Source organism: Sciurus vulgaris (genome assembly GCF_902686455.1).
Source record: "Sciurus vulgaris genome assembly, chromosome: 2".
Lineage (NCBI taxonomy): Eukaryota > Metazoa > Chordata > Mammalia > Rodentia > Sciuridae > Sciurus > Sciurus vulgaris.
Window position 1 is genome coordinate 190214026 of NC_136462.1, and position 25765 is coordinate 190239790.

Genomic DNA, 25765 nt, shown 5'->3' on the forward strand with positions numbered 1-25765 from the left:
AAGATTTATGCACTAAGAATGGATTGCTCACAAATAAGTGCGAAAGCAAAAAGTGATGCTGGAAAGAAACAATTTTTTTGTACAGAAAGAAGTAAATGAGATGAAGAGACGAGGGACCCACAAAGAGGTTAAGACCAAGCATATGCTGTAAAGTGGAAAGAGGGAGGAAACAGAGCTAGAGAAGAAAGTATCAGGGCAATCCAGAGGCCTTCCTTCCCTCTTGTTCTTCTTCCTCCTCAATCTAGCTGAGTCTCTGTGGGGCACTCCAAGCCCCAGTCAGAACTCACCCAAACTCCCACAGTCAGCTTCGGCCCTGGAGATCCCTGTCCCTTCATGCTCCTCTGCTGTCTCCTAAAAGCATCTGGAAAGAATGCTTGTGTGATGGAAATGGACAGAGGTGCACATGGCTTCCAGGTTCAGGGAAACCAGGGGCTTCATCATCTGGCATACCTGGCCCTAGTCTTGCTTCCTTCCAAATTCTCTATTTGCCACTTATTGGCTGTGTGGGCTTAGACAAGTTGCTTAACTCTTCTGTGCCTCAGTTTCTGCATTTGTAAAAGATGAATATAATACTACTAAACTCAGGGGTCTTTGAGAGTATCCATTAGCAATATTAAATATTTTATGCTCAGTGAATTTGGTACTAAAGTGGGTGATTCTGATACTCACCTTGGCAGTGCATATAACATATTGGGTGAGTGTTTCATTGGTCTATTTACCAAACTTCACACAGCGTTTCCTAAATATCAGTCATTGATTCTAAGCAATGGATAATTCATGGAATCCTATCAAGAACCCCGTAAGGATAGTGCTGTTTTTATCCCCACTTTAAAAATGAGGAGACAGATGCTCAGGGATGATTAGTGACTTATCCAAAGTAAGTGGGAGCCAGGATTTGAATTTAGTTTAACTCTGTTCTAACTCTCTGTGTTATGTGGCCTTTTCATGCCCTCTTGGAAGAGGTCTCTTACCATTGGCACAAAACCCACAAGATACTGGTGACACAGTAGTGTTAGATGATGCTACCAATGGAGAGATGGGTGTAAAGATGGATGGGACTTTACAAAGGCCATCCCACCACGTTACAGAAAAAGATACTCATAGGTCCTTCCCCGACTTCCACAATCACCCATTGTGAGCGTGTCTCAGGGAGGAGAGTCCTGCAGGTTCACATCAGTCTGTCTCTGTCTACCTTGCCTGCAGCAAAGTGAAAAAAACAGAACACTCCTTGAATAGAAAACCAGGGTCAGTGTTCTTTATGTACCCGATTTATGATTTGGAACAGAACTCACAGATCAGTCACAGCCAGAAGTATGATTAAAATCAGTCATTGGCATGCACTCTGCTCATCACTAGCCCTGAGCACAGGAGTCCTACAGTTCCTGTAGATGAGGAAGAAGAGCTGCTGACCATATAATTATACAGCACCTCCAATTGAGACATCTTCAGAGGTAGGTGGAGATCAAGGTTCTGGGCCGTAAGTGTGAGCCTGTGAAAGCTCTCATTTGGGGTTTGCTTGAATGGGCTCCCAGTTCACGTCATATCCCCTCATGCTGCCACCGTCTGTGGAATTAGTTGTTGCTCTTGTTCAAGTACAGAAACAGAGAGAAAGTTGGTATGGAGAGGCATTGTGTGCCTCCACAGGGGACATGCTGAGAAGAACACAGCATCATCCACGTAGTGTTCCCACAGAGAATACCTACCTTGAATCTAATTATGAACAAATCTCAGACAAACCCCAAGTCAGGAATGTTCAATTAAAAGATGTTTGTATTCTTCAAAAATGTAGACAAAGATATTATTGGGTAAATTGATAAGATGGAATACTTATAGTAGATTGAAGTATATTTTATCAGTGTTTAATGAAATTGCCGATTATGCTGTGATCATGTAAGAGAATTATCCTTTTATTAAGAAGTAATTACCCTTCTGTTACAGAAGCAATTAGAAATGAGAACTATGATGAATAAAATTTACTCTCAAATCATTCAGAATAAAAGATATGAGAGACAGAGAGGCAGAGACAGAAACAAAGGGAAAGTAACTGAGGTAAAGTCTTAAAAATAGATGAATCTGAGGAGGGATCCAAGATGGCGGACTAGAGAGAGGCTGCGTTCCTTGTCGCTCCATAACTCCGGTTTCAAGCAGAGGATATCTGTTTCTTGGTGAGGCAGTTATTGCTGCTTATCGATCTCCTGCTCTTTACCCCATTTGTCTGCTGTGATCACCTGCAGTCTGCCAGCATATCAACGCCTTTTTTGAGTGCAGATTGCTCAGGCGCCTATCATCCGCCATTTGCCTGCCTCTCGCCTGTCCATCACCTGCCTTACTCCTATCCATCACCCAATGCACAAGGTTCACCTCCCGATCGTCCGACGACAGCAAACTGATCTCCGACTGCCAGTGGAGCACCAGCTGCCTGCTGTTGCCTGGAAGTTCACTGTCACAGTACCTGCAGGTTTGATTACACATGGCTGCCGCCATTTTGAAACAACAGCCAGGCTCCGTAGGACCCCTGGCCAGACTGACTGAGCCCCGTCTGCAGGATCCCTCAGCCCGAGCGATCACTCCCTGCCTCTGGGGCCCTCACATCGACTGACTGCTCCCTGCCACCAGGACCCCCAGACCAACTGACTGTGCCCTATCACCGGGACCCCAGACCGACTGATTGCACCCGGCCTCCAGGATCCCACAGCCACACCAAACACACCGGACCTCCAGGACCCCTGCCGGACCAACTGCATCCTGTCTCCAGGACCTCCAGCTGACCACGTCCACACCCTGAGCTGTAGCTCCCCATTTGCCAACACATTTCGAAGCCAGAGCAGCCATCTTGGATAATCCTGGAAGCTGGAGCTCCGATCTTTAGGTGGGGCAAATCCCATCCTGAGATGCCTGCTGGAGGCTTGAAGCTCACTGTCAGGTACCTCTCATGCATCAGGCTGCTGAAGACTGGGAGGTTTCATTACTATATGACTGTTACACTGTACATTTTCTTTTTTCTCCTTATAGAAAAAATTTAAGTTTTTATTTCTTTACTTTTCTTGCTCTCTTTTCCTTTTGTTTACCTGTTCCCTCAGAGTCTCTTTCTCCCTTTTTTGCATGCTAACATCCAATTTCTTTTGATTACACTCTCACCCTTTCTATTATCTAGAACTTCTGTATATTCTTTTCTTATCCCATTAACAGCCACATTCTACATCCCTCTGCATCCTCTTTGTCCTCCATTAGAAACTGCAGACCTTATTGCAAATCTGTTTGTTTTATCGAAGATAATACTTTAACTCATTCTGTTTATTATGACAATTTTGTTATTGTCCTCATAGGGGCTATTTGGTCTAGGATTGCATAGTGTCTGAATTGGGCACTGCTAATATTGATCTCCCCTTAAAGAACGGGTTTTGGAAACCTACAGGGCCACTATAAGCCTGCAGGGGGAAATCTGCAATACCCCAGATCTGCACTGCTAGAGGGGAAGATACATGAACAACATGAAAAAACAAGGGAAGAAAATGATCCAAACAAATCTAGATTCTATATTAATAGAACCCAATGACAGTATGTTAGAAGAAATGTCAGAAAAGGGCTTCAGATTACATATGATTAGGATGATTCACGAAGCAAAGGATGAGATAAGAGAGCAAATGCAGGCAATGAATGATAATACCAATAAGCTGAAAGAGCAACTGTAGGAAGCAAAAGATCACTTCAACAAAGAGATAGAGATTCTCAAAAAAACCAAATGGAAATCCTTGAAATGAAGGAAATAATAAACCAAATAAAAAGCTCAATGGAAAGCATCACCAAAAGACTAGACCACTTGGAAGACAGAACCTCAGACAATGAAGACAATATATTTAATCTTGAAAATAAAGTCGCCCAAACAGAGAAGATGGTAAGAAATCATGAACAGAATCTCCAAGAACCATGGGACATCATGAAAAGACCAAATTTAAGAATTATTGGGATTGAGGAAGGCATAGAGATACAAACCAAAATAGATGAATCTGGGTAAATGGTCAATAGATGATCTTTGCACTGTTCTTACTCTTGCAACTTTGAAATTATTTCCAAACAATAGTTTACAAAAAAAAAAAAAAATTGGCAATTCATTTAAAGGTGCACATGACTCAAAATTTATTTTTATGTTTTATAACTTTTCATATATGCCAAGAGGAAAATGAATTTAGCCCATCTCAATTTTGTATTGTCAATAAATACATAAATTCTAGATATAAAATTTTGAACCTTGCAAATTCCCAATTTGGAGATTTGAAGGGATTTCAACCAATGCATATAGGCTTTCTTCTGCTTAGTTGAAAATGTTGAAGCAAAAATAAAGACTTTCTGGGAAATGGTTCACTTGCAGGGAAAAATTCAATAACGCTTTCCATGACCGCGTAATATTCAGACTTGTCTTTTGTATTTGCCCCTCATTTGTATCTGCTTCTTTTATCTTCCTTCAGGAGAGTAAAACAGCAAGTTGGGAATTAGCAGTAAGAAGGACTGGGAATTTTTTAAAAATTAACCTCCTTCTTTCAAGCCCCAGCTCCATCAATGAGCTGCCTAAAACAAAAGCCAGTATTTATTTAGCATATATTGTGTTTATTTTGCAGATCCTACACCCTTTCTTCTTCACACCACTATCCATATTATATACAAGGTATTTCTCTTTATCTTCTTTACTTCCAGTTCCCACTACTAGAAGTGAGCTTTATGAGAGGAGGGTTTCCAGCTGTCCCCTCAGTCCTTATAAGAGTTCCTAGATTACAGTAGTCACTTTACATAAGTATTTGCAGGGTGAATGAATTTAGGGTAGATAAATGAAGGTTAGAAGCTTACCCAATCATAAGAATTTATTTCAAGTAGATTAAATAAATATTTGACAAAAAGTTTTAAAGTCCACAATGAAGTCAATGATTTTTACCCTTCAGGGGGAGAAAAGGAAGTCTAAGCTTAATAATAATAGCCAACATTTCTTTTGCAGGTACTGTGTGCCAGGCACTAGGCTAAGTGCTTCGTGTATTCAACATTTGCAACGTGGGTATTAATATAACTCACATTGTAGATGGAGAAACTGTTATGTCAATCACATAACTTCTATTAATCTAAATGTGTTGGGGTTGAGAATCAAGTCCAGGCCACTATGATCCCAGTGTTCATGTCCAGACTACACCAATTATCTCAGTCTGGTGGAAAACAGGAGAGAATTTTCCTCTTACAGTAAGATAAGAAAGATATATATCCTGCTGGTAGAATAAACACACTGTTATACAAACCATTCATTCTCCTGTTCATCATAATACATCTGAATATTTGTCATTTTTATTTGTCATGGTTTAAATATGGTTTGTACTCAAAATTCATGTTGCATCTTAATTGCTCAATGTGGCAGTGTTGGAAAGTGAGGCCTAGTGGAAGGGCTTTGGGTCATGGGGCAGAACCTCGGGAATAGGTTAATGCTTTTTCCACGGGCATGGGAAAGCTATCATGAGAGTTTCCCTTTTCTTCTCTCTTCTACATGCACCTATTTGCCCTTTTGCCATGAGGTTCTCAACAGAAGCCAAGCAGATGCTGGCAATACCCTTTGGATTTCCCAGTTTCCATGTCCATGAACCATAGTAAATTTATTTTCTTTCTAAATCACCAAGTCTCAGGTATTCTATATTAATAACAGAAAACAAACTAAAGATAGAAAGTTGGAAACAAGGTTTTTCAAGATGGCGGCCTAGAGGGTGGCTGCATTACGTGTTGCTCCAGAACTCAGGATTCAAGAGAGGAGATATTGAGACGCTTGGGACCAACTCAAAGTAGCCGGGTGACTCTCACCCCCTGGGGGGGCATCCCGGATGGGACGGGGGTCCCGGAACGCAGGAAACTTTGTGAAGTAGAACTGCCGGCGAGACGCCCCTCCCCCCGCTGGAGCGCCGTAGAGGAGGCCGCTCGGCACAGCGCTGGGACTCGGAGCAGCCACTGGGGCTCCGACGGCTGTCCGGGGGAGGAGTGGCGGGGAGAACTGTGTGGACTCAGGACACCGGGGCCTGCCCTGAGGAGGAGGAGAGGAGCGTGGCCACTTGGATTCGGAGAGACTGCGACAGAGCTGCAGGCAGTTGCCAGAGGAGAAGCCGCGCGGCGAGCTGTTTGGAATCAGAACGACGCTTCTGAACACCGGGGCCTGCCCTGAGGACAAGGAGGAAGAGGAGCAGCCGCTTGGATTCGGGCGACTATACGGGAACTACAGGCGGTTGCCAGAGAAGGGGCTGCGTGGCGAGCTGTTTGGACCCTGACCACTTCTGAACCCCGGGGCCTGCCCGGAGGAGTAGGAGGAGTAGGAGGAGGAGCGCGGCGGGTCCTTTGGACTCGCAGTGACTGCATTAGCGCTCCAGGCGGCGGCTCAGAGGAGAAGGCGAGTGGTGAGTTGTTCGGTCTTAAAGTGACAGCTCCTGAACACAGGGGGGCTGCCTGGAGGAGAAGCGTGGTGGGACGCTTGGTCTTGAGGGACCACACCAGAGCTCCGGGCGGTTGCCCAGAGGACCCGTGCAGCGGGTCACGTGGATTCAGAGCCACTCAGAGGGACTGCTCCTGAACACCCGGGGGGTTATCTGGAGAAGGAGGAGGAACGGGCAGGGTCACTTCGACTCGGAGTGATTGATTGCCCCGGGCTACGGGTGGTTGGTGGGAGGAGGAGGCACGAAGTGAGTTTCTTGGACTCCTAGTGACCGCACCGGCATACTGGGCAGCTGTCTGGAGGAAGAGGCCTGTGGCGGGTCTCTGGGACTCAGAGCGATTGTTCGGGGCCACAGGTGGCTGCTCAGAGGAGGGGCCATGCAGCCAGGCGATTAGGTGCAGAACAGGGTCCCAGAATCTAGGAGGCTTCTGGGTGGAAGAGCCGCACAGAGACAGGCTTAGGGAGGAGCGAAGGTTCCAGGCCTATGGGCAAATTCTCTGAGGAGGGGCAGCCTAAGGAGATTCATCTGCGAAGGGTGAGGCTCCCAGGCCCAGGAGGTAGGGCCGGGCCCCTGGAAACTTTGCAGAGGAAGGCAGCCCAGCCCAGGCAGTAGCTGTAAATTGAGGGGAACCTCTAGGAGGAAACTGACCAGCGAGACCTCCCCACCGGGTGAGTCTTCCCTGCTGGGTGAGGTTTCCCACAAGGACGGTAAAACCAGAGGCTCAGGCCCAAACAGGCCTTGCCTCAGCCCACAGCCTAGGTCCCCTTTGGATGACCATTGGTCAACAAGTGGAGGCACCTCTGCCCACTAGCAGGGAATATACCCCACCTGAAGGCCACCACTCCTAGAGAGGCAGCTTCCTTGTGGAGCACTGCATTATCAACCTCCTCCAAGACTTCAGCCTACTGAAGGCTAAGAGGGGATATATATAGAAATCTTCAGGGTCATTGTAAATCAACAGAGGAAATCTGCAATATCTCAGCAGTCCACTGATATCTGAACAACATGAGAAAACAAGGAAAGAAAATGCTGCAAACAAATCTAGATGTTACATCAATAAAACCCAATGACAGCATGGCAGAAGAAATGACAGAAAAGGAGTTCAGAATGTACATAATTAAAATGATCAGAGAAGCAAACGAGGAGATGAAAGAGCAAATGCAAGCATTGAATGATGAGATGAAAGAGCAAATGCAAGCATTGATTGATCGCACCAATCGACAGTTAAAAGAGCAAATACAGGAAGCAAAAGATCATTTCAATAAAGAGTTAGAGATATTGAAAAAAAACCAAACAGAAATCCTTGACATGAAGGAAACAATAAACCAAATTAAGAACTCCATAGAAAGCATATCCAATAGGATAGAACACCTGGAAGACAGAACCTCAGACATTGAAGACAAAATATTTAACCTTGAAAACAAAGCTGAACAAACAGAGAAGATAGTAAGAAATCATGAACAGAATCTACAAGAACTATGGGATATCATGAAAAGGCCAAATTTAAGAATTATTGGGATTGAGGAAGGCCTAGAGAAACAAGCCAAAGGAATGAACAACCTATTCAATGAAATAATATCAGAAAATTTCCCAAATCTGAAGAATGAAATGGAAAATCAAGTTCAAGAGGCTTACAGGACTCCAAATACACAAAATTACAACAGACCCACACCAAGGCACATTATAATGAAAATACCTAACATACAAAATAAAGACAGAATTTTAAAGGCTGTGAGAGAAAAGAACCAAATTACATTCAGGGGGAAACCAATACGCATATCAGCAGATTTTTCAATCCAGACCCTAAAAGCTAGAAGGTCCTGGAACAACATTTTTCAAGCCCTGAAAGAAAATGGATGCCAACCAAGAATCCTATACCCAGCAAAACTTACCTTCAAATTTGACGATGAAATAAAATCCTTCCATGATAAACAAAAGCTAAAAGAATTTACAAAAAGAAAGCCAGCATTACAGAACATTCTCAACAAAATATTCCATGAGGAAGAGATGAAAAACAAAGAAGCAAATCAGCAAAGGGAGGAATTATGTTAAAGGAATTGTCAAATAAAGGAGGAAACAAGTTGTGTCAAACAAATAAATAAACAAAATTTTAAAAATGAACCAAATGACCGGGAAACCAAATCATTTCTCTATAATAACCCTGAACGTTAATGGCCTGAATTCATCAATCAAAAGACATAGACTGGCAGACTGGATTAAAAAGAAAGATCCAACAATATGTTGCCTGCAAGAGACTCACCTCATAGAAAAAGATACCCATAGATTAAAGGTGAAAGGATGGGGAAAAACATACCATGCACATGGACTCAGCAAAAAAGCTGGAGTATCCATCCTCATTTCCGATAATGTGGACTTCAAGCCAAAGTTAGTCAGAAGGGATAAAGAAGGTCATTTCATACTGCTTAAGGGAAGCATAAATCAGCAAGATATAACAATCATAAACATCTATGCCCCAAACAGTGGCTCATCTATGTATGTCAAACAAATCCTTCTCAATTTCAGAAACCAAATAGACCACAACACAATAATACTAGGTGATTTTAACACGCCGCTCTCACCACTGGACAGATCTTCCAGACAAAAATTGAGCAAAGAAACCATAGATCTCAACAACACAATCAATAATTTAGACTTAACGGACATTTATAGAATATTCCATCCAACCAAGAGTGAATACACTTTCTTCTCAGCAGCACATGGATCCTTCTCTAAAATAGACCATATATTATGCCACAAAGCTAATGTTAGCAAATACAAGAAGATAGAGACACTAGCATGTATTCTATCAGATCATAATGGATTGAAGTTAGAAATAAATGAAAGAGTAAAACACAGAAACTATTCCAACATCTGGAGATTAAACAATATGCTATTATATGACGAATGGATAACAGAAGATATTAGGAAGGAAATTAAAAAATTCTTAGAGGTAAATGAGAACAAAGAAACATCATATCAAAACCTCTGGGACACTATGAAAGCAGTACTTAGAGGGAAATTTACTTCATGGAGCGCATTTAATAAAAGAAGTAAAACTCAACAAATAAACAACCTAACACTACAGCTCAAAGCCTTAGAAAAAGAAGAACAGAACAGCACCAAAAGTAGTAGAAGACAGGAAATAGTTAAACTCAGAGCTGAAATCAATGAAATTGAAACAAAAGAAACAATACAAAAAATTGACAAAATAAATAGTTGGTTCTTCGAAAAAATAAACAAAATTGATAAACCTTTAGCCACACTAACAAAGAGAAGACGAGAGAAAACCCAAATCACTAAAATTCGGAATGAACAAGGAAATATCACTACAGACAGGATGGAAATACAAAACATAATTAGAAGCTATTTTGAAAATCTATACTCCAACAAAATAGAAAATTTCGAAGACATCAACAGGTTTCTAGAGACATATGAAATGCCTAAACTGAATGAGGAGGACATAAACAATTTAAATAGACCAATTTCAAGTACTGAAATAGAAGAAGTCATCAAAAGCCTACCAACAAAGAAAAGTCCGGGACCAGATGGGTTCTCAGCCGAGTTCTACAAAACCTTTAAGGAAGAGCTCATTCCAATACTTCTCAAAGTATTCCATAAAATAGAAGAGGAGGGAACCCTCCCAAACTCATTCTATGAAGCCAATATCACACTGATACCTAAACCAGACAGAGACTCATCAAGGAAAGAAAATTTCAGACCAATATCCTTAATGAACATCGACGCAAAAATTCTCAACAAAATTTTAGCAAATCGCATACAAAAACATATTAAAAAGATAGTGCACCATGATCAAGTGGGTTTCATCCCAGGGATGCAAGGTTGGTTCAACATCAGGAAATCAATAAACGTAATTCACCATATTAATAGACTTAAAGTCAAGAATCACATGATTATTTCAATAGATGCAGAAAAAGCATTTGATAAAATACAGCACCCCTTCATGCTCAAAACACTAGAAAAAATAGGGATAGTGGGAACATTCCTTAATATTGTAAAGGCCATTTATGCTAAGCCCATGGCTAATATCATTCTAAATGGTGAAAAACTGAAAGCATTCCCCCTAAAAACTGGAACAAGGCAGGGATGCCCTCTTTCACCACTTCTATTCAACATCGTTCTTGAGACTCTGGCCAGAGCAATTAGACAAACCAAAGAAATTAAAGGGATACGAATTGGAAAAGAAGAACTCAAACTATCCCTGTTCGCTGATGACATGATTATATATTTAGAGGAACCTGGAAATTCCACCAGAAAACTCTTAGAACTCATAAGTGATTTCAGTAAAGTAGCAGGTTACAAGATCAATGCCCATAAATCCAACGCATTTTTATACATAAGTGATGAATCTTCAGAAGGAGAAATTAGGAAAACTACCCCATTCACAATAGCCTCGAAAAAAATAAAATACTTGGGAATCAATCTCACAAAAGAGGTGAAAGACCTCTACAATGAGAACTATACAACACTAAAGAAAGAAATTAAAGAACACCTTAGAAGATGGAAAGATCTTCCATGTTCTTGGATAGGAAGAATTAATATTGTCAAAATGGCCATACTACCTAAAGTGCTATACAAATTCAATGCAATTCCAATTAAAATCCCAATGACGTACCTTACAGAAATAGAGCAGGCAATTATGAAATTCATCTGGAAGAATAAGAAACCCAGAATAGCTAAAGCAATCCTTAGCAGGAAGAGTGAAACAGGGGGTATTGCAATACCAGATCTTCAACTCTACTACAAAGCAATAGTAACAAAAACGGCATGGTATTGGTACCAAAATAGAAAGGTAGATCAATGGTACAGAATAGAGGACACGGACACAAACCCAAATAAATACAATTTTCTCATACTAGACAAAGGGGCCAAAAATATGCAATGGAGAAAAGATAGCCTCTTCAACAAATGGTGCTGGGAGAATTGGAAATCCATATGCAACAGAATGAAACTAAACCCATATCTCTCACCATGCACGAAACTAAACTCAAAATGGATTAAGGACCTCGGAATCAGACCAGAGACCCTGCAGATTATAGAAGAAAAAGTAGGTCCAAATCTTCATCTTGTTGGTCTAGGACCAGACTTCCTTAACAGGACTCCCATAGCACAAGAAATAAAAGCTAGAATCAACCACTGGGATAGATTCAAACTAAAAAGCTTTCTCTCAGCAAAGGAAACTATCAGCAATGCGAAGAAAGAGCCTACAGAGTGGGAGAATATCTTTGCCAATCATACTTCAGATAGAGCACTAATTTCCAGAATCTATAAAGAACTCAAAAAACTCTACTCCAAGAATTCAAACAGTCCAGTCAACAAATGGGCTAAGGAAATGAATAGACACTTCACAGAAGAAGATCTACAAGCAATCAACAAACATATGGAAAAATGTTCAACATCTCTAGTAATAAGAGAAATGCAAATCAAAACCACCCTAAGGTTCCATCTCACCCCAATTAGAATGGCGATTATCAAGAATACGAGCAACAACAGGTGTTGGCGAGGATGTGGGGAGAAAGGTACACTCATACACTGCTGGTGGGGCTGCAAATTAGTGCAGCCGCTATGGAAAGCAGTGTGGAGATTCCTTAGAAAACTTGGAATGGAACCACCATTTGACCCAGCTATCCCACTCCTTGGCCTATACCCAAAGGACTTAAAATCTGCATACTACAGAAATACAGCCACATCAATGTTCATAGCTGCTCAATTCACAATAGCCAGACTGTGGAACCAACCTAGATGCCCTTCAATTGATGAGTGGATAAAGAAACTGTGGTATATATATACTATGGAATATTACTCAGCCATAAAGAATGATAAAATTATGACATTTGCAGGCAAATGGATGAAATTGGAGAATATCATGCTAAGTGAGATAAGCCAATCTCAAAAAGCCAAAGGACGAATGATATCGCTAATAAGTGGAGGTTGACACATAATGGGGGTGAGGGAAGGGTTAGAGTTAGGGTTAGGGAGGGGGGCAAGTATGGAGGAAGGAACTACTGTATAGAGGGTAAAGAGGGGTGGGAGGGGTGGGGGGAAGGGAAAAAAATAACAGAATGAATCAAACAACATTGCTCTATGTAAATTTATGATTACACAAATGGTATGCCTTTACGCCATGTACAAACAGAGAAACAACATGTATCCCATTTGTTTACAATAAAAAAAAATAAATAAATAAAAATAAAAAAAAAAAAAGTTGGAAACAAGAAGTAGCATGCAAATGAACCACCAATATTGAATTATGAAGAAATAGAAAACTTGAACTGACAAACAATGAGCAATGAGATTGAAGCAGAAATGAAAAGTCTTTCATCAAAGATGAGTCCAGGACTTGATGTTGTCACTGCAGAATTCTGCCAAATGTTTAAAGAACTAATATCAATCCTTCTCAAACTATTCAAAAAAATTGAAGAGAAGGAAATTCTTCCAAACTCCTTTTGAGGTCAGCATTGCTTTGATACCAAAATCAGATAAAGACACAAGGAAACTGTAGTTCAATATCTCTGATGGGGACTGGGATTGTGGCTCAGTGGTAGAGTGCTTGCCTAGCATATGTGAGGCCTTGGTTTGATTCTCAGCCCCACATACAAATAAATAAATGTTCAACAACTAATAAAAAATATTTTTAAAAAATATCCCTGATGAACATACATACAAAAATCCTCAATAAAATACTAGCAAACTAAATCCATCGACACATTAAGAAGATCATTCATTATGAATAACTGGGATTCATCCCTGGAATACAAGGATGGTTTGACATATGCAAATCAATAAATGTTATACACCACACCAACAGTTTCATGCACAAAAACCATATGCTCATTCCAATAGTTGCAGAAAAAGCATTTAATACAATTATGAAAAACAACATATTAGGCATAGAATGAGCGTACCTCAACACAATAAAGATCATGTATGAAAAACTCACAACTAATAATTGAATGGGAAAATATTGAAAGGTTTCCCTGTAAGTTCTGGAACAAGACAAGTGTGCCCACATGGTACTGGAAGTCCTAGCCAGATCAATTAGGCAAAAGAAAGAAGTAAAGGGCATCCACATTGGAATGGGGAAGGTCAAACCAAGCTTATTGGCAGATGACATGATCTTGTACATGGAAAACCTTAAAGACTCCACAAAAAAAAAAAAAAAAAAAAAAAATTGAACTAATAAATTCAGTGATGTTGTAGGAAACAAAACCAACACACAGAATTCAGTAGCATTTCTGTATGCTAATAGTAAGCTATCTGAAAGACAAATCAAGAGAACAATTCATTTTACAATAGCTACAAAAAATTTAAATACTCAGAAATAAATTTAGCCAAAGATGTGAAAAATCTCTACAACAGAATCTACAAAACATTGATGAAAGAAATCAAGGAGGATATAAATAGATGAAAAGTCATCCTCTGTTCATGGATTGGAAGAATTAAATATTCACTGTTAATAAACATTGTTAAAATGTCCTTTTTATCCAAAGTGATCTATAGGTTCAATGAAATCCCAGCAGAATATCAATGTCATTCTTCACAGAAATAGAAAAAAAAGCAATCCTGAAATTTGTGTAGAAACACGGAAGACTGAATAGTCTAGCAGATCTTGAACGCAATGGAGACACCTTACTATCAGACCTAAAAATATGCCACAAAACAGCACAGTGTTGTCATAAAAACAGACACATCAATGGAACAGAATAGAGTCCAGAAAGATTCCCATGCATTTATAACCAACTGATTTTTTTGATAAAATTTTCAAGAACCCACAATAAGTCTCTTCAATAAGTAGTGATCTGAAAGCTGGATGCCCACATGCAAATTAATGAAACCAGAGCCCTATCTCTTTACCAGTCACAAATATCAACTCCAAAGACATCAAAGATTTAAAAATAAGACATTAAACTACTAGCAGGACAACATAGGGGGAATTCGTGGGTCATTGGCCCCAGGCAATTTTTTTTTTGGTTGTGAGCCCAAATGCACAGGCAACAATATCAGAAATTGACAAATGGACTATACTACATCAAACTGAAAAGTTTCTGCACAGTAAACACAATGAGGAGATAACCAACAGAATGGGAGGAAATATTTGCAAACTATATATCTGGCAAAGCATTAATATTCAGAATACATAAGCAACTAAGACAATCTCAACAGCAAAACAAATAAAAATAACCCAGTTTTAAAGGAGGTTAAAGATACAACTAGACATATCTCAAAAGATGATATAAAAATGACCAACAGATGTATGAAAAAAATGCTCAGCATCACTAATCATTAAGGAAACTGGAATAAAAACCACAGTGAGAGATGCCATCTTATCCCAGGGAGAAGGCTATTATCAAAAAGACAAACTAAAAATCACAAATCTAGTGACTATGTAGAGAAAGAGGAAATGTATACAGTGTTGGTGCAAATGTAAATCAGTATAGCCATTATAAGTAACACTGTGCAGGTTCCTCAAAAAGACTAAAAATAAAACTATCATACAATCTGCAATCCCACTACTGGGTACTTCCCTAAAGAAAATGAAATCAGCGTGTTAGAAAGACACCTGCATTTCCATGTTTGTTGCAGTATTATTCACAATATTCAAGATAAAAGTCCTGGCAGATGAATGGATAAAGAAAACATGGTATATATACCCAGTGGAATACTACTTAGCCATAAAATGCATGAACTCCTGTCATTTGGACTTGGAGGACATTATGTTATGTGAAATAAGTAGGGACAGGTAGACAAATACCTCACAATCTTATTCGTAAGTGAAATCTAAAAAGTTGATACCATAGAGGTTGATAGTAGAATAGTGTTTACCAGAAGCCAAGGAGAAGAGAGAAGAATGGAAGAGGAGAAGTTCATTAGTGGGCACAAATTTATTGTCTGAGGAAGAGGAAGGAGTGCTGATGTTCTGTGGCACAGTAGGTCGAACATAATGAAAAATAACTCATTACATATCCCAAAATAGAAGAGAGGGATTTGAATGCACTCACTATAAGGAAATGGCAGAAGTCTAAGGTGATGGATATGCTCATTACTGAGTTGATTGCTATGCAGTGCATTCATGAATCAAAACGTGTGTCGTACCTCATAAATATGTACAAGTATGTGTCCATAAAAAGGAAAGAACGCATTGAAGGAAGGGTTAAATAAAAACACCAAGGGAATTCGTCAGACTACACTGCTTTGTATATTTTAAGTATTTTATAAGACGAGTCTGAGTTATTGTTTAATCAAGGGAAGGCAACACATTTTTTAAATATTTTATTCAACACAAGAAAAACAGCTGTGAGATGGAGTGATACTATGGGGCAAAGCCAGCACTCGGCTGAGGTGTGTGTCTGTTGTTGGGCAGCAGAGGGCAAGGAAGGATAAGTAGAAGACAAAGCATGAGCAAAGGCTATAAACATTTCCTCTTGATTCACACCTCTACTTCCTTCTTTTATCTCTTGATCTCTAGCATCAACTGGGAAGGAAAAAAATCTACCGGACAGCATATTGGACACATGTGGTCAGCAGCATGAAGTCCTGGGCACCCCTGTTCATGACAGTCCTCTGTATGGTGCTGCTGTCTGTGCAAGGAGAGATGAGGCCAAAGCAGGATGGTAGGTGGCCAGACTACATTGGGAACCAAAGGAGAGGGGCGGGGCTTGTTCCTGAGCAAGTGACGGGGAATCACGTCAGGCGTATCAGACCCAGGACCCAGCTTCCTAGCGCTACCGGCTAGAGAATCAGACACTTCGCATGCACAGAGATCCAAGAAATTCACAAGCTGAGGTCCTTTGGTGTTTCCTCTTCCCACCTTGAAAATTGCAATGAGCATCTTTCAATTTTGTACAAATTGGACCAAATGGGTCTGTCTTTATATATCCTCTTAATGTATAAACATCTTTCAGAATGTGAAAAGATTGGAAAGGGGCATGAGAGGTACCTTAGTAGACCAAAATTGGGGGTCAGATGAGAATAAAGTGAAATCAGTGGAGGGACTAAGAAAACTGACCAAGAGAGATAAGAATTTGGAGAGAGACTGAGTTATGAAAGGCAGAGTCAGCAAGAAGGGAAGAAGGGAGAAAGTGGTTCTCTACTCTCCCTGCCAGATCCTGAAATCTCCTTTAAGTTACCACAGATTTCTAGGAGAAGGCATGACTGCTGAGGGTTGGCCAAGTGTGGTCTCCAGGATGCTCAGAGAGGGTCTGGGACCTGCAACATTGGTGGGACCTGTGTGAGCAGAGGGAGCAAGGTGGTCCATGAAGAAGCAGCAGTTGGGGGCGACACACTGAGTGGGAGCTGAGGAGGCTCTGGAAGGGAATTTTCCTGTAAGGCAGATAGATGCCTTGCTGGGGGCTTGGGGCCCAGATTCTAGAAGGAGCAGTTGCGTGTCTGAAGGCTTTCTCTGCCTAGGTTTGCAATGATGGGGCCCTGTCGGCCTCTTACCGTTCATTTCCGTCTCAGGAGGTGAACACCTCGTGGAGGAATGCTGGGGAGAGCCAGATGTCAAAGATTGTACCAAGAAGTGCTCCAGGACCTTCAAATGTGCTCACAAAAACCACACGTGCTGCTGGAGCTACTGCGGTAACATCTGCTGGGCAAATGTGAGTTGGGAACGTGTCTTCCCCGACGGCCACCCTCTCCTCAGAGCCCGTTATTCCTAAGCAAATGACTGGAGTTTCGCAAATCCAAGACACAAAAATAGCAGGAGACAAATGCCTCCCTGGAAAGCAGTTCACTGGCAAATACAACGTTTGAAGAAAGAGCTTAGAGCCCAAAGCCTCTTTCCTTATATAATTAATGTCTGTTGTCCTCTGTATAGGGCACAACAGCTTTGCTGTTCCAGATTTCTGACCACTGTCTCCCTAGTCAGACCCTTCTAATGGCTCATTTGGCTCAGCCAGGCCCAAAGTCTCTACCCTTCACCTGCTCGGGTGTGGACAATTTCTGTTGCTACATTAAGATATTCCTTCCTGTGGGCTGGCGGGTATGGGCACTGTCAAGGTTGAGGATGAATGCTTGTTTCTCAGAGTTCCTTGGCCTCTAAGTATCTAAACGTTTTCCCTTACAGAAAAACCTTGGAAACCTGTAAGAATCCAAACTTTCCACCAACCCACCACCTATGTGAGCTGGGAGATGTTTAAGAGACCTCAGAGCAGTATGGCTACTGTGGGACTTCTGAACTATTACTGAGAGGTGAGCAGGAGAAAACCTTTGATAAATAAACTCATTTACCAACAGTGGGGCTTGGGTTTTTTTTTTTTTTTTTTCCCTTCCCACTCTATCCTACTATCTTTGATTACCCTTATTATAATCCCCAATATTGTTTCCATTCCATAATGTACTTAAGCTTTCAATTTTTGCCACCCCATTTAATAACCTTAGAACTGATAAACTAATCTCCTGGGCTTCTTAGAATAAAAGTTTATTTCTCATGTGCCATTTTAACATGGGGAATTGGCAAACAGTCATTCATTGAGTGTTTTGGAGAGCAGGTCTCTGGTAAATTCTTCATGGAGGTTTGTGTTAACAGTTCTGAAACTACTTTACATGTCAACAGGATCAAGCAAGCAAGTAAATAACTGGTAGAAGATAAGAGTCAGGTTTCTAACTGTTGGAAAAAATAAATTATAGATAAGTCTATCTCAGCAGCTCTAGGCTCCAGACTTGCCTCAGTGCTAGGCCAATCCCAGAGCCAACAGGCTCCGTGTGGTTCCCAGCACCAGGCTGACCCCAGAGGCCCTAATCACCAGGCCGACACCTGTGGACCTAGCCTTCAGGCTCCTCATGCAGATGCAGCCTCCTGGCTCACCTGGCATGCCAAGAGAGCTCCTGTGGCCCCAGGCCAGTACACTCGGGCCGAGCCTACAGACCATCCTTGTACCATGTAGATCCTATAGCCCCAGAATCAGGGCCTGGAGCACTCAAACTCTGGACCAGGCCCAATGCCAGGCCAACCCCAGGGGCCCTTGGCTTCAGGATTGTACCAGCCCAGCACCCACAGATTCAGATTCCAGGCCCATTCTAGGGCCCATTCTAGGGCCACGCTGGCTCCAAAACCCCAGGCTCTGGATCATTCTCAGCACTGGGTTGGTCCCCACAGCCCCAGGCTTAAGGCCTACCCTAACACCAGGCTGACCCCTTACCCTTGTTCATCAGGCCAGCATCTGTGGACCCAGCCTTCAGGCAAGTTCCTGCAGACACAAGATTCAAGCCCACCCAGCTCCAAGATAACCTCTCTAGCCCAGGCTTCAGACCTACACTATGCCATGTCAGCACCCCAGCCTTAAATACCAGATGGACAACTGTAAGCATAGGTTCCTGGACTGTCTAGTACTAGGCCAATCCCTGCAGCCCTACCCTCCAGAATGGCTCCTGTAGCCTCACACTCTAGCAGGACTAGGGTCCAGTCCTGTCTCAGTAGACCTCAGAGTTGGAATGCCCTCCCTAGACCCAGGCTCCAGAACAGCTCCCTTATTGGTTCCAGTCCCAGTATGGCTCCAGAGACCCCAGGATCCAGGCCAGACCTCATGTAGCTAGCCTCTAGATCAGTACCTTAACACCCAGTCTCCATCACCAGTGGACACAGGCTTCAGGCCAGTACCCATGATTCAAAGCTCCAGCAGACCCAGAGTCCATCCCCCCATGCTGCTGGTAGATTCCTAGTACATGCAAAAATCCAAAACAAAATACTAGCATCCAAAATTCAACATTAAAAATATCATTCATCATGATCAAAAGGAATTTTTTCCAGGGATGCAAGAATAGTTCAACATATGGAAATCTATAAATGTGACAGAGCACATTAATACAACAAAGATGAAAGAAATTGATTAAAACACAAATGAAATGGTATCTCATACTCATGAATTACAAGAATTAATATTGTTAAAAACTCATACAACCCAACATGAACCAAGGGTTCAACAGAATCCCTATCAAAATACCAATAAAATTCTTTACAGAAAGAGAAACACAAAAGATCCTGAAAAATCAAAGCAAGCCTGAACAAAAAGAACAAGTTGAAAGCATCATATTATCCAACGTCAAAAGCATCTACCAAGCTGTAGTCACTAAAGCAGCATAAAAACAGACCCAGACCAATGCAGCAGAACATAGAGCCCAGAAATAAATCCACACATTTACATACAATTGATTTTGATAAAGGTACCAAGCACACACAACAGGGAAAACAGTCTCATATAAATGATGCTAATAAAATAGGATATCCACATGCTGAAGAAGGAAATTAAATCCTTATCTTGCACATTATACAAAACTCAACCAAAAATCAATTAAAGACCTAAACATCAGACCTGAAATTATAAAAGTAGTATAATATCTCATGGGGGGAGAGCTCCATGATATCTGTCTAGGTGATGGGGTTTTTTTTCTTTATATGATCCCAATAGCAGAGGCAACAGAAAACAGACAAATAAGATTTCATCAAACCAAAAAGTTTCTGTACAGCAATGGAAAAAATGAACAGGTGAAGAGACAACCTATGGAACAGGAGGAAATATTTGCAAAACACACATCTGAGAAGGGGTTAATATCTAAAATATGTAAGTAACTCAAACGATGCCATTTAAGAAAACAAATGACTTGATTTTAAAATGGACAAAGGACGTGACATACAAATGGTCAACATATATATGAAAAAATGATCAACATCACTAAACAGGTAAATTAAAAGCATGATAAAACTTCACCTCAAACTTGTCAGTTAATATCCAAAAGACATAAAATAAAATAAAAAGATAACGTGTTGGTGATGATTTGGAGGAAAGAGAACATTCGCATGCGGGTGGTGGGAAAGTGAAGTAGTACATACAGACATTGAAAACAGTATAAAATTTTTTTCAAAAATTAAAAATGGAATTACCATGTGATCAGCAATCCTACTACTGGGTGTACGTCTTAAGAAAATGAGATCATCCCACTGAAGAGCTATCTGTACTTTCATGTTAATTACATCATTATTCACAGTATTTGAAGCATGGAATCAACCTACATGTCCATCAAGAGAGGAACGGATAAAGAAATGTGGTACACATACCCAGTGAAAAACACTATTCAGTTTTTAAATTCTATCATCAGCAAAAGCATGGATGAACTTGTAGGACATAATATTAAGTGAAATAAGCCAAGCACAGAAAACAAATACTGCAAAATCTCACTTGGTGTGGAATCTAAAGAAGATGAACTCATAGAAGCAAAGGGTAGGATGGAGGTGACTAGGGTCTAATTGTTGGGGTCTGGGAAGATGTTGGTCAATATATGCAAAATTTCAGTTAGAGCCAAACCGGGTGGACCACCCTTGTAATCCCAGCAGCTCAAGAGGCTGAAGCAGGAGGATCAAGAGTCCAGAGCCAGCCTCAGCAACAGCAAGGCACTAAGCAACTCAGTGAGACCCTGTCTCTAAATAAAATACAAAATAGGGCTGGGGATGTGGCTTAGGGGGTGAGCGCCCCTGAGTTCAATCCCCGGCACCCCACGAAAAAAATTTTCAGTTAGATAGGAACAATAAAATCAAGAAACTTATTGTACCACATGGTGATTGTCATTAATAAATCACATATTATACTCTTGAAAATTCCTAAAAGTAGATTTGGAAAGTTCTCACCAAAAAAAAAATAAGGGAGGTAATATAAGCTATTTAGTTAGATTTAACCATTTTACAATGTATACATATTTCAAAACATCATGTTGTATATGATATGTATATCAATTTTGTCAACTAAAAACAAATAAATTAATTTAAAAAACTATAACCTAAGAAAACCTTCTGCAAATGGTTGAATTTTTTTTTTTTTTTTGCATTTTATTATTTATTTAGATGTTTAAGCATTCACACAAAGTTTTTACAAGCTGGTGAACACTGACAAATTATTTCTCCCACAGAACAATAACCACACATTCCCAGACAGTATAAATATATAGCTAAACTAACATTAATACACATCAATCACCATTTTATCAATTACATAATAAAACAAAATGATCAAGTGTCCAAATAATTAAGTGACACTGTTCAAAAGGCATATAAAATATTAGAGGTTTGTTCAATTTATTAGCAGAAACCCACTTTTTTTTTTTTTTTTTTTGGCAAGAGATCGTGAAGAAAAGGAAAAAAAAATCACACTTTGAACGAAAAGTAAGTTAGTTGGTAAACAGCTTCCAATAATTATGAAAAAATTACAAGAATTTCAGAAATTTTATAATTAATTGTTTTAGCTACAATAACAAAGCATCTCTACCTTTTAAAAGTATTTACTAAATTAAAAGGCATATTCTATAGGTTCTGCATGAGTCAAAGGCAACATTTTTACTAAAAATATTTTATAGCCCTCTCCCATTACTTTTTTCAGATCCTCTCCTGTTAAGTTACACCTCAGGGTGCAAACATTAAATTAACTACGAGTTTTGGTCTGGAGACATTAAAGATGTGCTTCTGTAACAACTTAGGTTTTCTAAATGGAGGTTTCCCATAACTTATAGAACAGACATTAAATAGCATAAAACTTGGTGGATCTTTTTTTTAAACCCAATGGTTAAAAGTAAACCGAATGTATAGTGTTATAAATGTGAAAGACCAAAACATAAAATGAGCAGGCAAATAGCCATTATAGGCCCTACAGTGCTTGAAACGACTGCAGGAATAAATAACATAAGGTCTAGAATATTCTTTGTTCCTGGAATTTTGGTTTTGTATGATACTAAATATATACCAGTATTGTGCTGGGTATTTTGGCACCTAATCTTTCTAAATTTCTTTTTTTCTAAATTTCTTATATAAGATTCTGACATGGAAATAGATTTAAAGACATTAACTCAATACTACATGATTTCAGGAAAGGTCAATTGGTACAAATGAGAAGCACATTTTAAATGCTGAACAGCAAGAATCTTTTGCTAAGTGTCCAAATAGGTTGATCATAACCCAAACATAGAGGATTAAATTCTGTCAAGCTTGTGGCCTGGTAAAACTGCTTTCCAATATTCTTACAGAATCTTCATCAGATTTATTCACCACACCAACATGTTGGCTAATATGTATGACAAATTAGGTTCTGTGTCAAGTTCCACCTCCAAGGCAAGAGTATCAGGTACCCAAATTTTATTGAATGCAAGAGTTGTTTCTATAACCACTGGAGTCTTTGAAGCACATTGCATTTTAGGACAATACTTCTCCAAATACAAAAGTTTCTTGCTTTTGTCTTATGTATTGTACTGCATCTTCATATTTCATTCCACCTTCAATTAATACTAGAGCAACAAGCACTGGAACCTCCCAAAGTCTGCAACACAATGAATAGCAATCTGACAGCCATGTGCTTCACAAACTTAATTTTTACAAGATTTAACCAGTCATTGATAATTTGGTTAGACAGTGGTGCACCACCATCAAAAAGCCAATCAAGAACACAGATGCCTTCTTTCTCCACAATAATGTCATTGGTTGCTTCACATACTCCTACTGTTGTGGTAACACCATACTTCTTAAGTTCCTCTATAAATCTGTTTAAGTTTGCCTTGCTTGGATTCTGTGTAATAAGGAATCTCCTGTTCTTGTACGTGACTTTCACAGGAGCAGGGCAGTTCATTCAAGTCGTGATAATTTAGTTTATAAAACACTCAATAGGGCTATGAATGATTTTTTAAAACAGAATACAGAAATGATGCAAAGTCATTGAAATCTACTACAATACACTCCACTTGATATTCTCGGAGTTTTGAGTATGAAGTTGGGAGAGATGAGAAATGAAATGAACAGCCAACAGGAAGCAGCAATCCTTCAATCCAGGAACACTTAGGCAATAGAAAGGAAGTGCACTGAGGCTTACCCTGCCCAGGTCAGGCCTCTTGTAAAATGCTCTGCGGATTTCAATTCATTACTTCTGTGTCCAGGTTAACTACAATATGGGGGCTTCTTGGTGGAGTAGTAATGAATTTCTGCAGTTCACTGGTCTGCACAGAGGTTATGCTGTGCCTGGCAGTAATCTCCACGGCCCTTCAGAAACTCCATAAATGTGTAACCAAGAGCACCACAGGACTCAGGAGGAGTAAGTCTACTCATACACAGGTCCCAAAAGGCAGTAGCAGTGTGGCTGCAGAGAAGCAAGTGGCAGTGGTCACTTCGGGGTGGCAGCAGTGCAGGTGGCATTGATGGCAGCAGACTACCATGCAGTCGGTCAATGACAGAATTCTTGAACCCACATAAGGGACAATGATATCCAGCAATACCAATTCAGAAGTTTCAGGAATCAGAAGGTTAATGACTTAGACTCTTGCTTCTGCCTTTTACCACCCGTCTCTGAAGACTGTCAGGAAGGGAACTCTTCCTAAAACAGTGGATATATCAGCAGATGGGTTCACTTTTTAAAAATGTAACTTTATAGTTTCAGAGTTAGGAACAACTTCCTCTGGAGAGAAGACTGTCCTTGAATGCCACATGTCATATATATTCTAGTGCTATTTTATCTGATGTACTTTTCATAGTAGTGGATAGTGTGCTCCACAACTAAACCCATCCCTTGCATTTCAAATAATTTACTGTAGTTCATGAATCAGGCATCCTGGGTGTGGGAGGAGGAGACTGCTACCACAAGTAGGAGTAGGACACACCTGGCTGGATGGCGACACCCACCTGTGAGTTTCAGGTGCAGCCAGAGCATGAAAATGAGGCAGAAGCTTCCCAACACTCTGGGGTGTGAGGAGAAGATCCTTCTAGAATCCTCTCATTTTATTCGCATGGAGGAAGGAGCATGTCTGGGGCACAGGAGAACAAAATGCAAAACACTGGCAACCTGAGGTTGTGTTTGGCCTCCAACAGCCCCATCTGGGACCCTCTGCAGGCTGGAACTTGAAATTTAGAGATACCAGAACCTGTAGATTCCCAGCTGCTTCTTCTGCTGCCTCCATGGGATTCATGGCCTTCGGGAGTCCCCACTCCACCCAACATGGGGACACTCAGGTGCTTCCACGGGAGGCAGAGCACAGTCACCACCAGGAAGGAGTGGCTGCACTCCTTCCAGCAACCAGCATCTGGGCCCAGCTTCTGGGCTCTCTGGGGCGTGAAGGGTGTCCCGAGGGCGCCCTCCCACACCAGTCAGTGTGTAACTCTCACGAAAACACTTCCAGGAAAATCCATGCTCAAGGTCCGGAGCCAGTGAGCGGGGACAGGTCAGCCTAGCACTTCCCTCAGCCTTGGCCTGGAAAGACGCTGGTAAGCGAGGCTGTCCCAGGCAAACAAAGAAGGCTCTTGGAGAGGAAATAGCCCTACTGCCCAGCTACTGCAGTGATGTCTGCCTTGCTGCTTGGTCCTGATGTCTTTGCTAAGGTCCCCTTGTCCCAGGGCAGCTCTTGTCAGATGGAGATGAGTCTGAAATACCTGGGCTTTGGATGCTGGTGAGGCGGGTCAGAGGTGTGGTCCTGGGGAGGAGGTTTCCTCCTCTGCTGCCTCCACTTTGAGCGGCCCAGCACGAGGCACTGGACTGGAGCCTGGGGCTGCACGGCTGCTCTGGCAGGGCCGCCTACCTGCCTGAAGTCCTGCACATTTGATGCCACGCCCGGGTGGCTGCATGTCACCCAACCCTGGATCTAGCCCCAGGATCATTTCACAGGAGCTGTGATTTCTCCCAGTAGGAGATTGATTTCCACGAACAACGGGATACAGGAAGACCCAAAGTCACCCTATGCCATACACGTAACTTCAGCAGGAAGCACCTCTTTCACTGGCCCTTGGTCTTCCTCTGAGTCAAAAGAGAAGAGAATGCAAGCATAAAGCCAAGGGTTTGGGAACAGTGAGGAACGTTCAGGTAGCAGAGGCACTGGGGTCACAGATCCCAACCCCCAATTCAGGCTCCACAGTGGGGGGTGGATTCGATGAGGTTTGAGGTTCATGCAGGCGCTCACACGCACGCCTCCAGTCTCCGAGAAGGTGTGCAAGTGAGCAAAGGGCCCAGAGGCAACCTCCTCCTCCAGTCCCAACAGAGCCCCTCACTCTCCTGTGGCGTTGGGCGTGCCACCTGCCTTTCCTGGACTCACTGTCCTCAGTGGAAAGAAACACTAATCTGAACTTGAGAAGGAGACTGGGGGCAGCGGGGGAGGGGTGGGCCAGGAAAGCAGCCTTGGGGGGCTCCCACCATGCTCCAGGCTCTGCCTCCACCTCTCTAATGCTTAGCCACTTCCTTCTGACTGCAGGGTGAGGAATGTTCTCCTTGGCATTGGGAGATGCTGCACATGAGCAATTTGCCCACTGGGAGAACTGGTTCAGTGAGCAGAGCAGCAGGAGCTGAGCC

General features: G+C 41.4%; 1 long non-coding RNA gene and 1 pseudogene across 3 annotated transcripts in view; one reads left to right on the plus strand and one right to left on the minus strand.

Annotated features, from left to right (window-relative positions):
- Positions 1 to 17668, plus strand: part of LOC306653901 — a 31949-nt gene extending 14281 nt beyond the window's left edge. The window contains exons 1-4 of one of the 2 annotated variants that reach the window (XR_013761814.1): positions 1366 to 1477; positions 15934 to 16078; positions 16926 to 17065; positions 17533 to 17668. This is a non-coding gene — a long non-coding RNA (uncharacterized lncRNA). Of the gene's footprint in view, positions 1 to 1365; positions 1478 to 15933; positions 16079 to 16925; positions 17066 to 17532 lie in introns of those variants that run through there. The other variant, XR_013761813.1, reaches the window with a different exon arrangement.
- Positions 17669 to 21837: 4169 nt separating this feature from the next.
- LOC306655240 (protein tyrosine phosphatase type IVA 1-like) lies at positions 21838 to 25744 on the minus strand (annotated as a pseudogene). The gene has a single exon. The product of its transcript is annotated as a protein tyrosine phosphatase type IVA 1-like (transcript).
- Between the last annotated feature and the right edge of the window lie 21 nt (positions 25745 to 25765).